Genomic DNA, 23,188 nt, shown 5'->3' with positions numbered 1-23,188 from the left:
CACACACACACCTGAACCAAAGTGGAATCTGTTGATATACAGTGAAATGTTTATGATGATGCTTTAAAAAGTCAAAGGGAGAAACAGATGCATGCTAGGACTATAGATTCTGAAACTATTCTGTGTGACCCGTGAAGGGAAAAAAACACAGAGGGAGGAAAATATCGGTTACTGACACAGCTAAGCCCAGCCTGCCTACTCGGCCTCCTACATCAGTACACCTGCAGGGCAGGGAGGGGGAGGGGGAGGGGGGAGAGGGAAGGGGGAGGGGGTGGGCCCAGGAAAGGGGCCGAGCTTGGAGTTTCAGAGCTACCATCTTGCCCTTCCCACTGGGGACATCGGTGACAGTTCAGCGTCTTCCTCAGACAGGCCTCCATCTCTGCAAGATGGAGGAGATAGGTACAGCTGCAATTCACAGTGCTTCTGGGAAGAGGACATGGTTACCACCGCACAGGGGTCACAGTGCTGAGTACAAAGCAGTGCTCCGGGGTGGCCAGGCCCTGCGTCTTTACACCATTATGATGCCATGGGGATATTAAGAAAGATAACTCCAGTGGCTAAGGGCTCCGTGGGCTTTGCTGTGTGAGAAGAGCCATCAGGACTGTCCAGAGGTATTCTCCCATCTCAAGGCTGTCCAGGGCAAACTGCCTTAGATGGGCATTTCTTTTATTTTCTTCCGTCCTTTTTTTTTTTTTTTTTAAACCAAACCATTTAATTATTTCTTTGAAGGTAAGCAATAGGTGAACCTGGACCCTAAGTCTTAAGAATGCTAGAGCTACAGGTCCAAACTGTGGTGTGGTCTGAACATTGACTCTTGTCTAGACAATCCGTAAGAGAGCAGACAGGTTCCAAGTCATTTGGGTTTCAGTTTGATTTCTCAGTAGGCAGTATTCCATAAAACTCATCCTCAGGGGAGCCTCTGTTATAGTATAAAAGTAGCGTTAGCATTTTCAGACTTCCTATCCATACCAAGGGCCATTCAAGAAAGAGGGGGAGCGTCCATCTTCGACTTCCAAACACAGACCACGAAACAGCCTTGATGGTACGAAGTGGCTTGCCTGCTCCAGAACAGGACCTGGGCAGAGCCTGGGACGTGCGGTTTCACATCACCAGGGCAGACGCTCCAGTTGTGGAGGGTGAGTCTGCCTGGGGGAAGATGGACAGCCACACAAGGCAGAAGGGGGTGTAGATACAAAGCCACAGGGAAAGGATAGCCATAGCTGGCCTATCAAACCCAGACTGCATACAGTCCCCAAACAAGAAAGCAGTCACTATAGGTTCCCAGTCCCTGGGGCAACAGGGTAGGATGCTACCCCGGCTCCCTCCCCTCAGCTTCTGCCCTTCCCTTAGAGCCCTGCCAAACCCTCATCCATAATTCTTGCCAAGGCCCCTCCTTGCCCCCCTTACAATCCCCCCGGCAGTCTGTTCTGCATGTGCCAAATGGCTGACTTTGACCTTTGACCCAGCTGTACAGTTTGCTCTGGGGAAGTTTGACCTGTTCTCTCTACCCGGAAGCAAAGCAGCAAGGCCATGAAAGATGCCACTTTACTACGCGGGGAGGAACGTGATGGCTGACTGTTTACAACCTTATAAAAATACCGAGAGGGCTCCAGAAGGACAGCTGAGAAGGGATTTCTTTACTGACTACAGGGTACGGGGAGGCTGGACCCAGAGAGAATGCGTTGCTTTCTCAAGGTCACAGACAGGGGCGGGATCTTGCCCCAAGCAAACTGCAGTAAGGCAGACCTCTAAGCAATTCTGAGACGCCAGACTCACCTCCACTCCTTTCCAATTGAAATGGGAGGAGGGTGTGCACTCTGAGCAGGCTCAGACTGGAGTCTGAAGGGCCAGGCTGCAGAGCAATCTGATTAGTGCACAACTCGGAGCTGTGATCCGATTAGGCCCTCAGCCCCATCCTGGTTTCCCTGGATGGAGGTGGCTGGAGACAGGCAGATGGCGGATGGAAGAGGGGTCTGGTTTGATGCTGGAGATTAAAATGCTTCCCTGGGGAGCTGCTGCCAGCATTCGCCTGGCCTTGGCAGCAGAGTTAACCTGGCAACTGGAGAGAGGTCCATTTGAAAAATTAAAGATGTGAGGGAGGTAGAAACGTCTCTGGAAATTTCCGTTAGCGTGCCAGTGGTGGGGACCCAGCCTGGTCACCCCCATTAGGTTTTGTTACAGGCTACAGTCCTCCTTCCAAGCCATCAATCCAGCACCTATCCTGGGTCTGCCAAAGGAGTAAGCAACACAGAGTTTGTTTTCAAACCCAAACACATTCCAAAGACAGACATCAGGAGATGCACACAACTTCCGGCCTCAGCTTCGCTTCACCTGGACTGTGGGCTGTGTAAGGAGGGTGGACAAAACCTGGCCACTCCAGTGTGAGATCTTCTGCTATGTGAACCAGCATGGGCTGCTGGGTTTGAAGATTTGTGGGGCTGGAGTTAGTTACCACTTTAAAATCCAAAAAGAGGGGCTGGGGAGGTGGCTTGGCAGTTAAGAGCTCTTACCTTTCCGAGGACCCAGTTCAATTCCCAGGACCCACATGGTGGCTCCCAACTGTCTGTAGCTCCAGTTCCAGGGGATCTGGCCTCCAAGGACACCAAGAACACACATAGTGCACAGACATAAGATAAAATGATAAAAAATAAAATAAAATCCAGAAAGAAAATGAACATATTGTGAAGTACAGAGAACAGCCAAGTACCATGGTCCTGGAAACAACATCACTACATCACAATTTGCCTCCAAATCCTCATGTCCAGTGTCTTCTTCCATCCCCTCAGCTTTACTGTGAACCCCAAAATGGCACTTTTAAAAATATAGTCTGGCACATCAGCTCTTATAAAACTGTCATTACGAGCGACATCGTGGGCTGGGTTGATGGCTCACGGGTAAAATGCTCACTGCACAAGCTTGACCAGAGTTTGATCCACAGAATCCATGAAAAAATCCTGGGAAGGGGGTGGTTCATACTTGTAATCCGGGGGACCCACACCAGTCCCGCCATAAGCACCTCCCACTGGAAAGGCACATTCGCCCTGGTTACCAGCTAGGACTAAGGGGCTGCTTCCAAAATCTGCCCTTCCTTTTTCCTCAGTTTCCCTCCAGTATCTTTTTCTGCTCTGAGATCCCATTCAGGGGATACAGTGCAGGTAATCCACATCTCCTCAGACCCTTCCTGGCAGTGACAGTTTCTCACACTCCCGTGTTTTTAATGACCTTGACCATGCTGTTGCGGAATGTTCTGCACTGACACTTGCTGGTGTCCACTGTTTTCTCCTGAGTCATCTGGGCACCTGGTTGTTGGGGGGAAAAGTCCATAAGTGCAGCCAGGTGGTGGTGGCCCATGCCTTTAACCCCAGCACTCAGGAGGCAGAGGCAGGTGGATCTCTGAGTTTGAGACCAGCCTGGTTTACAGAGTGAGTTCCAGAACAGCCGGGGCTACACAGAGAAACCCTGTCTCAAAAACAAAGACCACACATGAGCACCATTTTCATCACGTTAGGAAGCACACAGTAAGCCCAACTCAACCCTGGGTTGCAGACCTGGCCCTGCTGAAGGTGTCCAGGTCCCTCAACTGCTCTATTCCTCTTTTCTCAGTGTCTCCTCCTCCTCCTCCTCCTCCTCCTCCTCCTCCTCCTCCTCCTCCTCCTTGTTTTTGTTTTTTTAGTTTTTTGAGACAGGGTTTCTCTGTGTAGCTTTGGAGTCTTTCCTGGATCTCGCTCTGTAGACCAGGCTGGCCTCGAACTCACAGAGATCTGCCTGTCTCTGCCTCCTGTGTGCTGGGATTAAAGGCATGTGCCACCACCGCCCGGCTTTCTCAGTGTCTTCTTTGGAAGGAAGTGTCTCAGTATAAGCACACTCGGAGTGGAGCTTGGCACTCACCCCCTGAGAACACAGTCTCATGAACCCTGTCTGTTTTCTCCCTTACATATTAACTCACCGATCACCTTGGCTCATCTATGACTATATTACTCATCTATGGACTCTACTTTTACACGGGTTATATATATAGTCTGGCACACTTCGTGTTGTTCATATTACCCCAGTGCTGGCCTCTGGTGTCTCCTTAACCACTTCCGTGCCTTGCTGTTGCCCATCACTGTTGGGTTCACTCGCTGTTACAGGACTTCATACCCCTCTGGCACAGATGCTCCAGGCTCATCGTGTGCATTATTTGCTCAGGTTTAGAGATCAGTCACTTATCCGAGGAACCCTGTCATAGAAAGTGGTATTAGAAACCGAGATCCGGCAAGCTAAAGATGCAGCTCAGTTGGTAGACTGCTTGCCTAGCGTGCTCCGGGATCCATGCCCAGCACCTCATGAACCTGGCCCCAGCATTCAAGAGGTAAAGGCAGCCGAGAGACACAGGAGCGGTTAAGGACACACCAGAGGCCAGCACTGGGGAATATGAGCCCCACAAAGTGTTGCCGGACTATAGAACCCACGCAAAAGTTCAAGGTCATCCTTGTCTGCATGGGAATTTTGTTGACAATATGTGTTGTTTTGCTGTTTTTACTTTTTTTGGGGGGGCCTGACACCCAGCTCCCAAATAAATCACGCAGGGAGGTTTATTATTATGTATGAATGCCCAGCCTTAGCTTGGCTTAGTTTCTAGCCAGTTTTTCTTAACTTTAAATTATCCCATCTACCTTTTGCCTCTGGGCTTTTCCCGTTCTCTTACTTCTGTAAATCTTACTCTTACTCCATGGCTTGCTGTGTAGCTGGGTGGCTGGCCCCTGGAGTCCCCCTCCTTCTCTGGCTCCTTCTTTCCTCCCAGATTTCTCCTTCTATATCTTCTTTCTGCCTGCCAGCCCCGCCTATCCTTTCTCCTGCCTTGCTATTGACCGTTCAGTTCTTCATTAGCCCATCAGGTGTTTTAGACAAGGCACAGTAACACAGCTTCACAGAGTTAAACAAATGCAACATAAACAAAAGTAACACACCTTAAAATAATATTCTACGACAAGTATGGGCTAGAAGAGACTTTGTCTCAAAAAGGAAAGAAGGAAGGAAGAAAGGGAGAGAGGGAGGGAGGGAGGAAGGAAGGACAGGATGGAGGGAGGGAGGGAGGAAGGACAGGATGGAGGGAGGGAGGAAGGAAGGACAGGATGGAGGGAGGGAGGGAGGGAGGGAGGGAGGGAGGGAGGGAGGGAGGGAAACAATAACAGAGCACTAAGCTCTGGGTAGCTCACTGCACCAGCACTAATGCTCTGGGCCCCTCAGTGGACTGAAGGGAACTATGCACACGTATGTCCATGTGTACATACATACGGGAATGCTTCAGTACATACCTAGAGTGTGTTAGTGAAGCACCAGTCCGTCCTAATGTCCCCAGCCTCAGTCTGCTGAAGGACCACAGGGACCCTTCTGGCTTCTTTTTGCCCATGTGGTCTCTCACGCAACCCCTGTGAGATGCCGCCAGCTGTTTACCCAGTTGTTCAAACAATGCCTAGCATCATGGGAATTGCTGGCCACACCCCTGAAGGATGACTTTACTATCAGAACCCAGGGCCCTTCTTCTCCTGACCCTGCCAAAGTTAGTCATCACCCCTACGAGGTTGGCTTCTGTCCCTCCCACATCGGCATGTTTCGTGAATGGGAAACACGGGTGATTGTCTTGTCGCATTCCTGGCTTTACCCTGGGTTCCTCCTTTCTGAGGATGCTGATGGATGCTGAGGATGGGCCAGGACCCCATGCATCTATGCAAGGACTTCTGGCAAGGTCATAGCAGTATCCAGCCAGGAGCAAGTTTTTCTCCAAACTGGGGCGGGGGGAGACCACTGAGTACTCTGCCCTACAACGATGCTTTCCTCTCTAGCTTAGAGGACTGTGTCCTCTTCCTCTCTATGGTTTCTTTAACCTTGGGTTCTTCTCTTGTTCACATTCCCCTAGATTCTGGGCAGGGCGGTGGGGCAGTCATCAGAGCTGGGCAGGCCTCCTTTATCTCTGATCTCTACCTATGACTTCAGCATCTTTGCCTCTCAGGCTTCTACCTCTCTGTCCCCAGGGGTAGGACACTAATCCCCCAAAGAACTCAGGCCTCCCTAGCCTGGTTTATCCTGGTCTATCTCTATTTTCCCACCACCACTAGGAAGAGCAACACCACATGCCTGACATCCAGGTCCCCAGCACCATAGTTCCAAGTGCCCACCTTCAGTTATTTGAGGTAGGAGGAATTTAGGTTCAGGATCTATAGCTGCTCCTCAGCTGGGGTAGAGACTCTCAGAACCGCCTTCTAAAGCCCTCTCAAAGACCAAGCCCCTAGTCATGACCAGGACTATACCTCCAAGGCGTGTGCCATCTGTGTGGTGAGTGTTGCGTGTGACCTAGGTGCAGGCTTGGCGCTCTGAACATTCCTTGTAGAACTGAGGGAGTCTTGCTGGACTCAGGGTATGTGTTTGGAAGTACATCTTCCACACCCGGCCTCAGCTCTGATTTCGTGACCCAGTGGTACAAGCCTGGGAAAGGGGAGTGTGATGTCATTTTCACACACAAGGACCGACACACAGCCCTGCTCTAACTGGAGTCTGATTTCCTCATGCATAATGCCCCGGCAAAGGGGCTAAGGCCACAAGCTGTCCCTCCTGCTTCTTTAGTCTGTGTCTGAGGCCATTTGCCCATAGCTGTGACTCATTTAGGCTTTGAGCCTGAACCATTGCCCAAGACTGGACAGCGTCACCTTCTCTACATGCACACTGGTAGACGGTAGACATGCATGCCAATAGCCAGGTGGGGAGGGCACTGAGTTCAACCACTTCCCGTCTTTTGTTCTTTCTTCTCTTGATTCTAAGAGGAGCTGAGAATCAAAGACATCCCAAAGCCCAGGAGCTCTCAGAGCCACAGGAAGAGCTGAGGTCTCTGTCAGTGCAGCCACCGTGCAGCAGGGCTGTGGTCACTTAGCAGTCTGAGAAGCCAGGCCTCAGAGAAGTTGACTCAATGCCATGGTGGTTGACTCAATGCCATGGTGGTCCCAACACTTCCGGAGCTCGTCTGAATCCCTGGCTCCCTTCTTTCTCGTTATCCCAATACTGGGCTCATTCCCTATGTGGGGGACTCGAGCTGTGGAGTGCTGGGTGGGTGCCCACCCCACGGTGGAAAGCATGGGCTGTGGAACGATGGAGTTAAAATATATTTCTGCCTTGCCCTGGGCCAGGGTGGCAGTGAACTCTGTGTCTAGCAATTTACCTTATAAATATCCCGGTGTGTGAGCGAAGCCATGAATATTCAGGCGATTCGTTCTTCACTGCTGTTAAAAAGAGGATGGAAGCGCTGTGTGTGCTAGTGTGGAGCAATCTCCGAGATGTTAAGTGAAAATGCACAGCAGTGCAGGCTGTCCACTGTGTGTGTGTGTGTGTGTGTGTGTGTGTGTGTGTGTGTGTGTGGTGTGTGTGTGTGTGTGTGTGTGGTGTGTGTGTGTGTGTGTGTGTGTGTGTGTGTGTGTGTGTGGTGTGTGTGTGTGTGTGTGTGTGTGTGTGTGTGTGTGTATGTGTGTGTAGAAGGAGAATATTTACTGGCCAGACTCTGCCTGGTAGCCTCTACTTGGACACCTGGACCTGGAACTCCTTACATGGAAGCCTCTACCTGGGACCTCTGCCTGGCCACATGCTTCTCTGAATAGGAGCTGAATGGGAGCTCCGGATGGGCAGCTACCCACACTGGGTACAGGGTATAGGCAAGAAGAGACTTCTCACTGTGTGTGGGTTTGTGTTTTTTTTTTTTCTTTAACCTTTGAATCATGCAAATAAACTATTCATCTACTAGAGCAAAGACTTTAAAATTTGCCTGGAAAAAAATCCAGCCATGATGGCTCACACCTATAATCCCAGCACTTAGAAGGCAGAGGCAGGAGGGTCATCGTGAGTTCATGGTCAATCTGGACTACACAGTAAAATCACCTCAAAAAAATAAATAAATAAAAGCAATCGGAATAAAATCTCTCAAACTCTGGAAGCTGCTGCCCAGGTTTCATGTGTGTGTGTGTGTGTGTGTGTGTGTGTTCCCTCTTGTTCACTGACCCGCGGACACACAGACACATGCAAACACACTCCTATCACAATTCATCATCTCCTACACATGCACTGGAGAGTCAAATCCAAAGCCTGCTCACTGGCTTCTGCTGCAGCCCCGTGGGAAGTCTCGATCCACCTGTGGGACACAAATCTTGACTCCAGGGAGTGCTGCCCAGGCTGGGACACGGTCTCCACTGTCTCAGCAGTTTCCTCCTCATACCTGATCTATGTTTCAGCAGTTCACGTCTAAGTATTTTAACCTTTTTTATGTGCGTGTTCTGCATCTCTGCCAGCTACTGCATTCACACTGGTTTCTCCACAGTTCCCTGTCTTGACCAGCAGTGCTCCACTTCACTCTGTGGGGACCCAAATCTACAGCCCAGTAGCCATCCAGGTAAGAAACCAGTGTCCAATCACACCTCGTGTTGGGGCACCATCATCCCCCATGTCTTCTCTGCTCCCCTCATGCTGTTTCGGTGCCCTGCCCAGAAGGAGCACCAACAGGCGGACAGGTGGGCAGAGGCAGCCCCCTCAGGCTCAAGCCCCCGTGATGCTCACTAGAGGCATGTCTAGAAGGCTGTGGAGCCTCTCTGGCTCAGTGCTACCTGAGGGCTCGCTGGACAATGGGAACAGGAGAATGTCCATTGTCCAAATGCAGCGATCAAGTGTCCACAGTATGGCTGGCTTCAGGGAAGCCAGAGTAGGAATTTTGTTTAATTAATTTCCAAGGTTAGTTAGACAGTGCAGAGGGGATCCAGCCTGGGGACGCCTGGAACAGCCCCTGCCTCACTCTAAAGTGCCCTGGTATAGTCGGCCCACCTCAGGGACCAGCAGCCAAGCTAACCCAGGGTTCCTACTCTTTGGAAAGACATAGAGGGCAGGGTGAAAAGAAGCAGTACAGCCAGCCATTATCCCCTAGCCCAAGGGCCTGGCCACAAGAGGACAGGTGAGGGCTGCTTGTGGCAGGGGAATCAAAGAGAGTCCAGAGCCACGGCAATGGCCGCTTCATCCCACAGTCAAGCCCAGTTCCACCCACCCCACACCCCCAGCACGACAGTCACCAGAACATGGCTCCTTCCCTTGCCAGCTTGCTGAATGAGCCCTGGTGGACTTGTCTCCCCAGCCCCTCCCTCTATGGATCCTCTCACCTCCCCAGGGGTTCTCAGGAGCCCCCAACGCTGTGACAATAGAATCAGGTCCTTCCTTCTTCCCTGGGGCAAAAGCAGGAGAACTCAATGACTGGAGGTGGCTAGCCACACCTCCGCACCAGTCACAAGCTGGGCTCAAGGCTCCCATTCCCACCTGAGTACGCCCATGTGATAGCAGAACCGACAGATAGCCTGGCAAGGAGTCCCCCACAGCCACCTTCACCCAGGCCATCCTCACTGTTGCTGCTGTCCCCTCTGCTACATCCCGGAAGCTCCTGCACTTCCAGCAGCAGGAGGCTGTGCATCGCTTGCTTCAGTCTGTGCAGCATTTCGAAAAGAATTCAATTAGTTTTAATTAGCACAAATTTAATCCATTTTAATTAGTTTTAACTAATTGTAAGCTCTTAATTAGTAAAAAGTCAGGCTTTACACCCAAGAATTTCAGACTGGAGGCTCCTCTTTACAAGTTGGAAACAACGTGGTCATGGCAGATGTTGAGGGTGGCAGTCAGGGCCTGACTCCCTCACAAGGCCTATGGCCCTTACTGGCTGCAGGCAATACCCCTGTCAGCTTACCTTCCCACCTGAGGATGCTTGTGTGATGCTTGGATCACATGGACTGGGTCCTAAAGGCTTCTGTGTACATGATAGGACCCTATTTCTCCCTACTCTTTCCACAGAATCTTTGGGGTCTGAATGGCTGCTCCTCCTGGCTCCCCAAGTCCCTGGTCCTGCTTCCCAGCTCTGTGTACTCCTCCACCAGTGACTGTGTGCTTTGGGGCTCTTTATCATGACCTATGACTCCTGAAGGGTTGTTCTTGGGTCCCTGCCCGCAAAAGAGCTGCAATTTAGTACCTCTGCCCCTCTCACCTCATCTACACCCCCTGAAATATCTGGATGCTGAGGCAGTGGGAAAGGACTGTCCCTGCCTGGCTTCCTCCCCACTGCCATTCCTCTCCCATACCCTGCCCTTCCCCACCTGTCTTGGTCCTGGGGGCTCAGAGGACAGAGAATGCAGAGACTGGACATGGTGAGAAAAACCTCTAGGTCGGGAGTCATAGCCCCGGATCGAGGAGGGTCACCTTGCCTTCAGTGGCCACGTCAGGAGCCCACGTTAGCTCAAGGCCTCCCAGGCAGGGCCGTGGGTGGGCAGGCAGGCAGGCAGGCAGGAAGGCAGGGCCAGTGAGGGCATGGGTCTGTGCTGGGTGATTTCCTTTCACTAAGCAACATCACTTACCTCTGTGACTATGGATCCCCAGCTCTGTCTACAACAGCTGTGACCCCCACCAGCTGGGGTTGTACCTCAGGCTGGCTGGCATGGGGGGTGGAGGGGGCCTCTCCAGTAGAGAGGACAGCTAGAGGCACTCAGCACACATGGGCAAAGCAGAGGGCAGCCTACCCTACCGGACATGAGCAGGTATGCTTATTCACATTTCCACCTTAGATCACAGCCCAGCCTAGCCAGGAAGTATGCGAGCACATAGTCCAGGGCTCCTGGAGCTCCAGTCCCTGCAGCTGTCCTGCCTCTTATAGTTCACTTCCTGACTCACAGGCTCAAGTGTCCCTCGTCAGTGGGCCTGCCTGGAGCCTGCATCCAACCTCAGCTCCTCTGCTCCAAAGAAAGGGCTGAGCCAGGGACCCAGGGCCAGACTTTGACAGGGGTCGAAGTCAACCTTGAATTTCAGGAAAAACAACTAGAGAAAATCAAGTTCCTGAGGCGCAGCATGAGGAAACATTGCTTAGAAATACCGGTAAAATATCAGGGCACAGTATTTTGGAAATAGGAAAACTATGGTTCTTTGGTCCTTGTCAGGTAACAGCTACCCTCAGGGAGAGAGGGAGGCAGAGGAATCTTGCTAGTTCTAGCAGTTTTCACTAGAAATAGAGAATCAGAATACACTGTTAGAGTTGGTTAAATCAAGACAGAACACAGAAAAACCTGAACACTGGGGTAATGCTTACCAATTTGGCCATAGTAAGAAGAGAAAAAAAATAGTACTATTAGCAATAGTCAGAGGCAGATGCCACCCAAGCATCCATCATGGGTGATAAAGGGAATGAGGCCCATCCACACAATGGAATCTTACACATCCTTAAAAAGGAAAAGCATTCTGGTATATGCTACAGCGTGGGAGGACCTTGAAGACACTGTGCTAAGTGAAACAAGCCAGTCAGAGGAAAGATGCTGTCTTAGTGAGGGTTTCTATTGCTGTGAAGAGACACCATGACCATGGCAACTCTTACAAAGGAAAACATTTAATCGAGGCTGGCTTACAGTTTCAGAGGTTTAGTCCATCATCATCGTGGTGAGAAGCATGGCAGCACACAGGCAGACATGGTGCTGGAGAAGAAGCTGAGAATTCCACATCCTGATCCGCAGGCAACAGGAAGTGAACTGTCTCACTGAGTGTGGCTTGAGCATATATGAGGCCTCAAAGCCCTTCCGTCGGTGACACACTTCCTCCAACAAGGCCACACCTCCTAGTAATGCTACTCCCTATAGGCCAAGCATTCAAATACATGAGTCTATGGGGGCCATACCTATTCCAACCACCACAGATGCCATCGATTTCACTCATGAGGGTCCTGCCATCATCAGACCACTGACACAGAAAGCAGAGAGGAGGCTGTATGGGCTGGAAAAAGGGGAGGTGTCAGTGTTTAATGGGGGGTAGAGCTTTAGCTTGGGGTGATAGGACATTCTAGAAATGGTGGTTATGATTGTATAGTAATGTGAAGGACTTCTGCTTGGCTGGTCACCTGAAAATGGTTCAAATGGTAACTTTCACGTTACATGTATTTTTACCATTCATTAAAAAGAATAAACTCATAACACCGAGGCCCAGGTTAGGGTGGGATTTGGGCCTTCTGTGAGAACAAGGACCACCCTGCTCTTAGTCCTCGGGGACTTGATCCTCTCAGGTTAGCAGGGGGATGCAGTCTCAGATGTGTTCACTGCACCCTCCTGCAACCTGGTGATAAGTCCTGGATGTGTAACAATTGGTCTCCCTAGAGCAGTGGTCCTCAACCTTCCTAACGTTGTGATCCTTTAATACAGTTCCTCATGTCCCTGTGACCCCCGACCATAAAATTATTTTCATTGCTACTTCAGAACTCTAATTTTGCAACTGTTATGAATCATAATGTAAGTAGTTTTGGAGATAGAAGTTTGGTGAGGGGTCACGACCCACAGGTTGAGGACCAATGCCTTAGAACAAAAAAAAATGACTGATCCCTATGAACCACCAGTTCCTTCCTGGTGACACACTGGCTTCCCAGGCCCTCCTGGGGAAGAAGCACCTTCTAGGGAAGGCCCCACAGCCTGCCAGAAACCAGCTCCGGCAGGGCCACGTCAAAGGACAAGCTTCCTTGAGCCCTGGCACCTGGTCAAGGGCCAACAGAGGCTTCCCCTTGTCCTCAGAGCCATCTTTGAATAGAGCCAAGCAAGCTTTAGGGGTGCTGTGTTAGGGTGTTGTGCATACACACATTTGAATTTGAGGAATTTGGACCTTTGGGTTTGCTGGGAGGTAAGGGGCTCTGTGTGTCCCAGGCCAGTGCAGAAGAGACTCAACACTCTTTGTCTCCCGAAATGTCTTCCTGCTGGCACCAATGAGGGTGGGCAGCTGATTCCTTCTGTCTGGGGACCCCAGGGAAAACCCCTAAGTCAAGGCCACGATTTTGGAGGCCAAAGGGCTCTACCTTCCTGTCCTGAGCAAAGTACCTCCTGTATGCCACTGTGGATGGTGATTGGTGATCTGTCCCTCATCCTGGGAGTCTCTGGACATTTGGTTGCATGCTGGGGTTGGAAGCCAGAGGTAGGTCTCTTGGGATTATCCTAGCCTGAACTTGGGGAGGCATTACCCTCCTGCTCCATTGGGCCTAACCTGACTTAAGGGTAAGACCCTGACATGCCCTGAAGCCACCGTGTAACCACACTGCCCCCTAGTGGCATAACCATACACCTGCCTGCACTGGCAACCATCTCTAACCAGTTCTGTCGGGTTTTGTTAGCTCAACAACTCCGCTTACGGCAGTCTGCTTACAGCGGCGAATGGAATGCTTCCTGTCACGGTGGAGCCACACAAACAGTGAGATTTGAGGGTTCTTTGTACGACAACTCCTGCTCAGTGACGCCCAGCATGCTACCCCTTTCTGCACTCTGGATCCGCTTAGGGGACAATCCCTGCCCTTCACAGACAGCATCCTAGAAATCCAGAGAGACCCCGTGGTGACAGCAGACCCTCAGGTGAGAGGACCAGAGTCCACACTGAACAGGAACACAAAGGGAGAGGGAGGAAGAGCATGCAGGGCCCAGTACAGCTGGGAGCCATAGACAAGCTCCCTCCTCCCCATCCTCGGCTCCCCAGGGTGCAGGAAGAACACACTTGGTGGTTGATTGTCATCTCCTGAGCTCTCACCAGCTGTGCCCATGCGCGGCAGCAACATGGCTGTTGGGAAGTGGGTCAAGGAGTCTGGCACTCAACTGGACGCCGGTGGCATGAGACTAGACGATGTCACCAACCTGTGCCTGATTACAACATGTCCCCCAACAGATGTGGGCCACTGCAGATCCCGTTTCTCTCTTGAGTACCTGCTTCTTTCCTGGTTAACAGGCCCATGGTGTGATTCTTCTGACTGATTCCTTATTTTAAGGTCATTACAGATTCACAGGCAGTTGTATGAGATGACATAGAAAAGCCCCCCAGCACCCAGGTGAAGGATATCCTGTGACCCCATAGGGAGTGCTGCTGAGTTTTATGGCAAGATCACATAACTGGAATCCTAGACCAGTTCCCGATGCTGGAGGGTTTCATCACATCAGGTCCAGCCACTCACAAACAAAACCAAAACCAAAACCAAAAACACCATAGGAAAAGTGAGAAAGCAGGAGAGGATTTTTAACCATGTTGGGAAGGTGGAGAAACACTCCCCCCCACCCCCCACCCCCGCAATCTTAGCCTGTGTGGTTGGGGGAGGAGAGAGAGGTGCTTGGGACCCAGCAGCCTTGGTGCTGTGTGGTTGGCTTGATCACTGGCTCAGTCTTCTGAGAACTCTTACTGCCTGAGGCTTCAGCAGATGCCTATGAGGTGACTGCTTAGAGGATGATATCACTGCAGGTGACGTGACTATGTGGCTCCACTGTTCCTGGAACCTAAGGTGACTGCAGGTCTGGGACAGTATCTGGAGAACACACCCTGGTTGTGTTCTGAGGACTGTTCCTGGTTTCTGTGCTCTTTGTGGTGTTCGGTAGGACACATTCCTTGGGTGGTTAGCATGCCCATGTGTAGTAGGCCGAAGTCCGATCCAAAGGGAAGAAGACAAACACAAAACAAAGAGCTTTGAGGCTTCTTCCTGCTGTTAGTTCTCTCGTGGCTGAGGCAAGGGTCAGGGCTTTCCCTAAAAAAGGGCAGCTTCATCATAAATCAGAAGCCACCAGCCTTGAGATTTACAAAAAAAAAGCACAGAACTTGAGGAAAAGACCCGACTTTTTCTTCGGGACAATGCTGCCAGGCTATCTTCTGTCCCCAGCCCCAGCTGGCTACAGAAAGTGGCACACAGCTGAGGGACCACCCAGAACAGCTAATTAGAATCCTCAAAGCCTAGAAATGATCCTGCCTCAGGCTGGGCCCCAGGTCTTACCATCACTGAGGACCAAAACTATTCTGTCCTACCCTGTCTCTGCTGTGAGCTGTCATGTGGGTGCTGGGAACAGAATCCAGATTCTGTAAGAACAGCAAGTTCTCTTAACCTCTGAACCATTTCTCCAGCTCCCTAAATTTAAAAAAAAAAGTTGTTGGACCACAGATCTTAACTCTGTAACACCAAACATTAACTAAACAACAACGTGGAAACAGAAGGACTAGCAAGATAGCTCTAGAGGGTAAAGGTGCCTGCGGTTCAAGCCTGGGGACTTGAGTTCAATTCCTGGGACCCATGTGGTGGAAGGAGAGAACCTACTTCCACAAGTTGTTCTCTGATCACTACACTACGTGTGCTCCATGGCGTACACACACACACACACACACACACACACACACACACACACTATATATATATATAGATAGATAGATAGATAGATAGATAGATAGATACATAGATACATAGATAGATAGATACAGATATATATATACACACACACATACTATATATATATATAGAGAGAGATAGATAGATAGATAGATAGATAGATAGATAGATACAGATATACACACACACACACACACACACACACACACACACACACACACACACACACGATTTCTTTTAAAAGGTGAAGAGAAGGCCGGGCGGTGGTGGCGCACGCCTTTAATCCCAGCACTCGGGAGGCAGAGCCAGGCGGATCGCTGTGAGTTCGAGGCCAGCCTGGGCTACCAAGTGAGTTCCAGGAAAGGCGCAAAGCTACACAGAGAAACCCTGTCTCGAAAAACCAAAAAAAAAAAAAAAAAAGGTGAAGAGAGATAAAGATACCCAAATGTCAACATCTGCCAATGTATGAGAAGAAACACATTCACACACGCATGTGAGCACAGAGAAAAAGATCATAGCACTGAAAATATTTTATTTATTCTTCTAATGGAGGCACGGACCTGAGGAAATCAAACAAAAACCAGCATCCTGTTACTAGGCTAATGGCCATGAGAGCACATCACACATACTGATGCACCTCACCAGAGAACCCTCTGGAGAAAGTTAATCGTTAAGTGTTCCTTAGTTTTATTATTCATGTGGAAATCTGTGTGGCTAAACCATACCAGACCTGACCCCTACATCTTGGCTCTAGGACATTGTGTCCCGCCTGTGCCCAAAGGCCAGAGTACCACTGTCCAGCTGGCCACTTTCCCTACCACCCATGGTCTCCCAGGGCCCCGCTTCTTGCTGCTGTCTCCTTCATAGCTGGGTTGGCCTGAATCCCAGTAGGGCAGGGAGAAGCTTGCAATCTGCCCCCACCCCAGGCCTTTCGCCCATGTACAACAGAATGGAAAAATCAATTTTATTGAGGTGCAATTTGCAGGCAAGAACCACATACACAGTTGTGTGATTAAAGCGGCTGTGACTAATGAACATGCCCTTCACATTCTGCCCGTCAGAGAGAGTTCCCACTTAACCCAAGAGCCCCGGCCTCCCCAGTATCCTCTGCTAGCCACAGGCTTCCTGCCAGAACAGAGCCTTGCCCCTGGACACCACACACAGGAGGGACTCTTGTTCTGGGCATCCTGTCACCAAGACGCAGCATTCCTGTAACTCTGAGGAGTCACCCGGTCAGCACTTAGCATCGTCTGATTTTAAATATTAGCCCTTTTTGAGGGCATGCTGTGGTCCCCCACTGGTTGGTGATGAATGATGTTATCAGACATATTTTCACATGCTCAGTACTCATTGTTCAGATCTTGCATAATCTATTAGTTTTTATTGTATTTGTTTAGGGTGTGTGTGCACGCACGCACACGTGCACGCACACACACACACGTGCTTGCCACAACACACACGTGAAGGTCAGCAGACAATCTGCCGTAGTCAGTTTTCTCCTTCCACTATGGGGGTCCCAGGAATTGAGCTCCGGCCATCAGGCTCGGTAACAAGGGTTTTTATTCCCCCCCGCCGGCACAGCTCCTTCATATTTTAAGAACTGGGCATCTCATCTTCTTAGTCTTGAGCTATGAGGGTTTTTTTTTTTTTAATGTATTCTGAATACACGCCCCGTATGGATATCTTCTCCCAGGTGTGGCTTGCTTTGTTGGTCATCTAATGGTACCCTTTGATGGCTGGGCTGATAATTCTTCCTTTTGGAGACTCCGCTTCCTGGATTCTGAATGCCTGCTCTAAAGCATGGACTCTTGCCCTTAGCATTCTGTTAGGTAAGATGAGGTCTCCATTTTTATCCCAGAACTCAGCGCAATAGTTTGGGTGCTGAAGGCCCATGTGCTGAAGGCTTTGTTCCCAGTGTGGTAGTACAGAAAGGTGATGGTACTTTCAAAGGATGGGACCAAATGGGGAGTCTTTAGGTCACTGAGTATACGGCCTTGAAGGGGACTATAGGATCCAGGCTTTTCCTGGTTCCTTTTGCTTCCTGGCTGTAAGATGGGCAGGTGTGCTGTTGTATGGGCTCCAGCCATGATTGTCTGCCTCGCAACAGGCCCAAAGCAATGGGGCCAAGTGGCTGTCACCCAAGATAAACCTCTCAGGACTTCTAGTCAGCGGTAAGGTGGCACATGGACCACCAGAGGACTTCTTGTGATGACAGAAACGGGCCACACGCAAGCTTCCCGGTCCTCAGCCACCAGCTGCCGGCAGCAGGCAAGCCCAAGAAATTGGCTAGGAAATTGAAGCTCAAGGGGGCAAATGGAAATGGCGCTATCTTCTCATTTCGGTACGTGACTCACTTGAAGCTCTAAATACAGAAGCATTGCTTTTCCCCACAGGCTGGGTATGACATCTGGCAAGCTGGGCAAGCTCCTGCCATGGAGCTCCCCGAATTCCTGGCATTCACTCTGTTCTCACAGGGACCTTAGTCGTTCTTGAACTCCTTGACTTCTCAAGACTATCTTTCCTCATCGAGACACTTTTCCGAGAGTCAGGCCTTTACAAACACCCTTCTTGTCCTGTGGTCTCTAGGTGCCATTTTTATTTTTTATTTTTTTAGACAGTTTCATGTAACCCTAGGCTGTCCTTGAAATCACTATGTAGCTGAGGTTGAATGTAAACTTTTTTGTTTGTTTCTTTGTTTGAGACAGGATCTCTTTACATAGCCCTGGCTCTCCTGTAACTCACTATATAGACCAGACTGGCATCCAACTCACAGAGATCCACCTGCCTCTGCCTTCTGAGTGCTGGCATTAAAGGTATGCACTACCATGCCCAGCATTTAGTTTTGTTTTTTTGTGTTTTTATTTGTTTGTTTTTTGACCATGAAACGTTTGATCCTTTTGTCTCTGCTTCCTGAGTCCCAGGATTACCAATAGATTTATTAGATTTTTTTGCACTGTGAACTTTAGTTTTCAGAAAAGCAAAGAAATCCCACGTGCTTGTGTTGAAGATTTCACAAGACTGACCCACTGATTACAGCTTTAATGTTGTGAAGTGCCAGGATGCACAACCAGAGCCAGTTTATCTTGGGCTATGTTTAGTCTCCTGAATATCAAGTCATTACCCTTGGCTGTGTCTGACCCAACACCCTTTACTAAGTAAAACCTTTGGAATATATATATGCAAAATGGCGTGTATACATAATTATATATATAATTTTATTTACATTCCAACCACCGTTTCTCCTCCCTCCTCTTCTCCAAACCCCTCCTCCAACCTCCCCTCTACACCAGCGCCCCCCCCATCTACTCCTTCTCCCATGAATATCAACCAAACATGGCATATCAAGTCACAGTAACACTAGACACCTCCCCTAGTATTAAGACTGGATGAGGCAACCCAGTGTGAGGAAAAGGGTCCCAAAAGTCAGTAAAAGAGTCAGAGACTGCCTTTGTTCCCATTGTTAGGAGTCCCACAAGAAGACCAAGCTACACAACTGTCACATATATACAGAGGGCCTAGGTCAGTCCCATGCAGGCCTAGTTGGTGGTTCAGGTCTGTGAGCCCCTATGAGCCCAGGCTAGTTGATTCTGTGGGTTTTCTTTTGGTTTCCTTGACCCTTCAGTCCTTCCTCCCCGTCTTCCATTGGATTCCCCTTTAGAATATATTAACAGCTTCTGCCAACCCCACGGCTAAGAATGTCATCAGACAGACTAGAGCAGCGACTCCCCTGCTTTTCTGTAACCCACCTACCTGATGTTTCCAGCAATGTGTCTGGAAAATGCCTTGGTGTATGACTTTCTTTTGTTCTGTGAGCACAAATGTCCATGCAACTGCTTCTATGTTGGAACATGTTATTCAGGAACCTGAATCTGCATTCCTGAGCCATGGTCCCTCATATTGGCTCAGAATAAACCATCCCATTCTCATAGGGGATGATGGGATGGATGTGGGCACCTTCATAGTCGGTATCATGAAGACACACTTGAACTCCACATTGTAAAAAGGAGTCAGGGAGCACATGTTGTGAACAGCCCAGTGCGGACTCACTGGTAATGGTTTGTTTGTTCCCAGTTAACCCCTCCCAGCCCAGGTGGCTCTGAGAAGCACAAGACTGATGCAGCAGAAACCAACTCCTCAGCATTTCAAGTGTGCCTAACCTAGGCGTGGTGGCGCACGCCTTTAATCCCAGCACTTAGGAGGCAGAGGCAGGAGGATCTCTGTGAGTTCAAGACTAATCTGGACAGCCAGGACTCTTACACAGAGAAACCCTGTCTGGAAAAACAAAACGAAACAAATAAACGAACAAAGACGTGCCTGAGCCCAAGCACCCACAGAATGAGGAAAGAGAGCAAGGGTGCTAACAGGAGAAACACGCACATCACAAGTTCAGAAGTGTGCCTGACCCCCCACACACACACCAGAGGGGCGGGGCTGAACTCTGAAAAGACGCGACCACTTTAGTTCCCTCTCACTTTCTCCCTGGGTAGCTGCTGGCCACAAATGAGATGAAAGATCGATGTCTAGGAAAAGGGTGGAGGAAAGGACTGTCCAGGCCAGCCCGGCTGCTAAAACCTGCAGTGACACAGGACACTGGCTGTGCTGAGGGTCCAGGGCAAGAAGGGCCCCAGTCATCACCTTTCGGGACTTTAGAGGTATGTGTGTGCGTGTGTGTGTGTGCGTGTGTGTGTGTGTGTGTGTGTGTGTGTGTGTGTGTGTGTGTGTTGTGTGTGTAGCACAGTAGGCCCTTCACCGTGTGTGTGCGTGTGCGTGTGCGTGTGCGTGTGTGTGTGTGTGTGTGTGTGTGTGTGTGTGTGTGTGTGTAGCACAGTAGGCCCTTCACCTTTCTGCCTGCTATACCCTACTTCCTTGCTGACGGGGCCTCGCATATGCCTTTTTCCTTCCCACTGGAAGCGTCCAGACCTATGCTAGAGAGGAGGCTACCTAAAGGGACCTAAGGATTGGGAGTGGGCAGCAGGTCCCCTGCGGCGCCCACTCAGAACCATTCTGAGAATCCTGGGGAGGAGAGACACCATCCACGGTGACAGGTTTGAGGTGACCTGCCCAGGGTAGGGAAGCAGAACCTCCTAGGCTGAGCTTGGGAGCCTCTGTTCCACCATGGCCTCTAAACACTGCCCTGAGGCTCTCACTGACCTGGAAGGGACTGTAGGGCTCCCAGGCAGGGAAACAGCTGCCTGCTCTCCTGTCCCCAAGCCCACGTCAGTGCTGATAAAAGGGCCATACTAGGCCCATGAGCCTGTGTGTCCCTGTCCATGTGCTGGTTTTAAGCCTTGCTTCAGCAGCCGCGTGTCACTGAAGCAGGGGCTGTGGAGAATGGATAGTCACATCTCGCTGCCGCCTTTAAGGCATTCAGGAGTCATCCTGGCCACTGGGATGGTAAGGTGTGTTCCTCTAGGACACAGCACCAGGCCCCAAGTGTTCTACGGCGTGCTATGGATACTTCCCAGAGCCTGCCCCGCTCTGTTCTTTCTCTCTGTTTCCGTACACCCCTCCCTTGACTTTCCACTTCAGGCCCAGGGTTCACTTCGCCAAGGTTGGATGGTCACCTTAGCTCCCTTCCCCCTTCACTGACCATCGCCCCCGATCCTATATGGGGCTCAACTCCTTCCCATGCTCCTCCTCTCCACTGGCTAAAGGCCATCTGGCTGCCCTTTGGCACTAAGGGCTTCTGTAAAATAAAAATTAAACACTTTCTCACTTCCAGAGGGCAGGGCCAAGGCACAACCACAATCAACTCAAAGCAAAACCAAACTCCAACGGTATAAGTAACTCAATGTCCAATGTCTGGGGTTTACTCACCGTCTTCTGGGCTCCTCCAAAAGGTCACTTCCCTGGCTCTGCCCTCTGCAGCACACACAGCTGGTCTTCTAGCTTGTCTTGGCTTCACTCGTCCACTGCCGCTGTCCTTGGTGGTCATCCCGTGGCATTGGCATCTCCAAAATGCTGGGGTCTTCTGCTGCCACTGGGCTGCACGTTCACCAATAGTCTCTCCTGGGCTCTCTTCGGGGACTCCAGCCCTGCCACACAGTGCCAAGCTTCAGGGCTCTCCATGACGCCTTCACACCTTCAAAACCAGCACCACCTGGGGGACTCTCACACTACCAAGTTTGACGGCCAGCACAAGGGGCAACCTTGGCCACCTCTGGCACACAGTTCTGTGTGCTGACTCTTAGGAAACACTTCCCAGAAGACTTTACCTCATTGGTTCTGGTCTCTTATTAATCACAGCTGATTCTTCAGCTCCAGTAGACCAGAACCACAGATCCTTCACACAAAAGGCCCGGTGGAGCCTTTGCTTCCTCTGAAAATTCACAAACCAGGCCTCCATCATCATTCTTTTCTTCCAAGCTCCTACAGAACATCTCACTGAGCTTTTAACACTCCATGGCTTTTCTAACCCAGTTCCAAAGTCCTTCCATAATCCTTCCAAAAACAACATGGTCGGGTCTGTCACAGCAATACCCCACTATCCTGGTACCAATTTGTCCTAGTTAGGGTTACTATTGCTGTGATGAAACACCATGAAAGGGTTTATCTGGCTTACACTTCCACATCACTGTTCATCAACAAAGGAAGTCAGGACAGGAACTCAAACAGGGCAGGAACCTGGAGGCAGGAGCTGATGCAGAGGCCACAGAGAGGTGCTGCTTATTGGCTTGCTCCTTGTGGCTTGCTCAGCCTGCTTTCTTATAGAACCCAGGACCCCCTGCTCAAGGACAGAACTACCCACAATGGGCTGGGCTCTCCTCATAAGTCACTAATTAAGAAAATCCCCCCAGTCAGATCTTATGGTCATTTTCTCAACTGAGGCTCCCTCCTCCCCGATGACGACTTTAGCTTGTGTCAAGTTGACATAAAGGGAAGGCCATGGTTCAGACTGGGAGGGATGGCCTTTCCCACCAGTATACACCTAGACTTCCACTGTGTGGGGGATACATTTTGCTGCTTGCTAGTCTAGGAAGGTGGACTCTTGGAGAGCAGTCATCCCAATAGATCTTGACCTGACCCTGGTGCTATGGAGATGTGAGGCCTGGCTTTTCTGGAGCTGGGCAAAGGCTAGGCTGGCCCCAGGGGCCAGGTCCTTGGTCTGGAACACTATGGACTTTGGGACCATTAACAGTGAGCATGGTTGCTGGGTTCCCTGGCTGGAGTGGGCATGGCAGGGTAACCCTGCTCTGTTCTTTCTCTTCCTGGATCTGTCCAAGGTGGGCCCAAGTACTTTCAAGTGAGCCTGGACTGCGGGAGGAAGTGACAGGTGGGTTTCCTTCCTTCATGAGTCCTGCCAGGCACCAAGTGCCCATCTCATTCTTCAAACTCTCCTGCACAGCAGAAGTGCCACTCTGTCTCACTGGTAGGAGGTTTGGGGCTAAAGGGCTTCCCAGAGGCACCCCTAAGTTGAGGTGGACTGCTTGCTCCTAACCTCAGAGCCCAGATCTCACCAGGCAGCCTTGCCTCTCACAGACCTGCTGGGAAATGAGTTGGAAAGATAGGGCGTTGACAGACTGGTTTTAGATGATGCTGAATGGGCAAGGTACTTGTTCTCTGGGGGTAATAATGCTGTTATTAGGGAGCAAACCCTCTACAAGGGTTTGATACCCTATGGGATTGAGCTGCAGAGCCCACCCACGCTCCTCCAGATGTCTGTGGGTCTGCAAACTTCAGACCTTGCAATGACAACTGTGACTGGAAGCTAGAAGTTGCTGAGGTTGGGGCTTGGCTCCCGGCGCATCCTGACCCTTCCAGCACATGGCACCATCATGGGTCCCAACCTTCACCCTCATGGCCCAGACAGAAGACAATTACCATGCTTATACCAGCACTTAAATAAATGATAGATTATTATATATCCAAGAAACCATTCCTCAAAGCACTGATCCATTCCTAAAACTAACTGTGCTGGTCTTGTGGGGCCTTCCTGGTGCCAGCATCTGGTATCTTAGGGAGCATTCTGGAAGCCTCCTTCTTCCCTACGTGGTTGTC

The 23,188-nt window shown here is 50.5% G+C and overlaps 1 long non-coding RNA gene across 2 annotated transcripts; it reads right to left on the bottom strand.

Annotated features, from left to right (window-relative positions):
- Nucleotides 1-237: 237 nt before the first annotated feature.
- On the bottom strand, nt 238-21,117 carry LOC128114536 (uncharacterized). Of its 2 annotated transcripts, none has more exons than XR_008219795.1 (3): nt 21,008-21,117; nt 4,048-4,219; nt 238-2,591 (listed from the first exon to the last, which is right to left on the bottom strand). It is a non-coding gene; the product is annotated as an uncharacterized LOC128114536 (long non-coding RNA). The 2 variants fall into 2 exon arrangements; XR_008219796.1 differs by having other exon boundaries at nt 238-2,586.
- Nucleotides 21,118-23,188: the final 2,071 nt, after the last annotated feature.

This window comes from Peromyscus californicus, unplaced genomic scaffold, assembly GCF_007827085.1.
Source record: "Peromyscus californicus insignis strain IS unplaced genomic scaffold, ASM782708v3 Scaffold_19__1_contigs__length_69161282, whole genome shotgun sequence".
NCBI lineage: Eukaryota > Metazoa > Chordata > Mammalia > Rodentia > Cricetidae > Peromyscus > Peromyscus californicus.
Note: the sequence above shows the minus strand (reverse complement) of the source record. Positions and strands in the feature narration are given on the sequence as shown.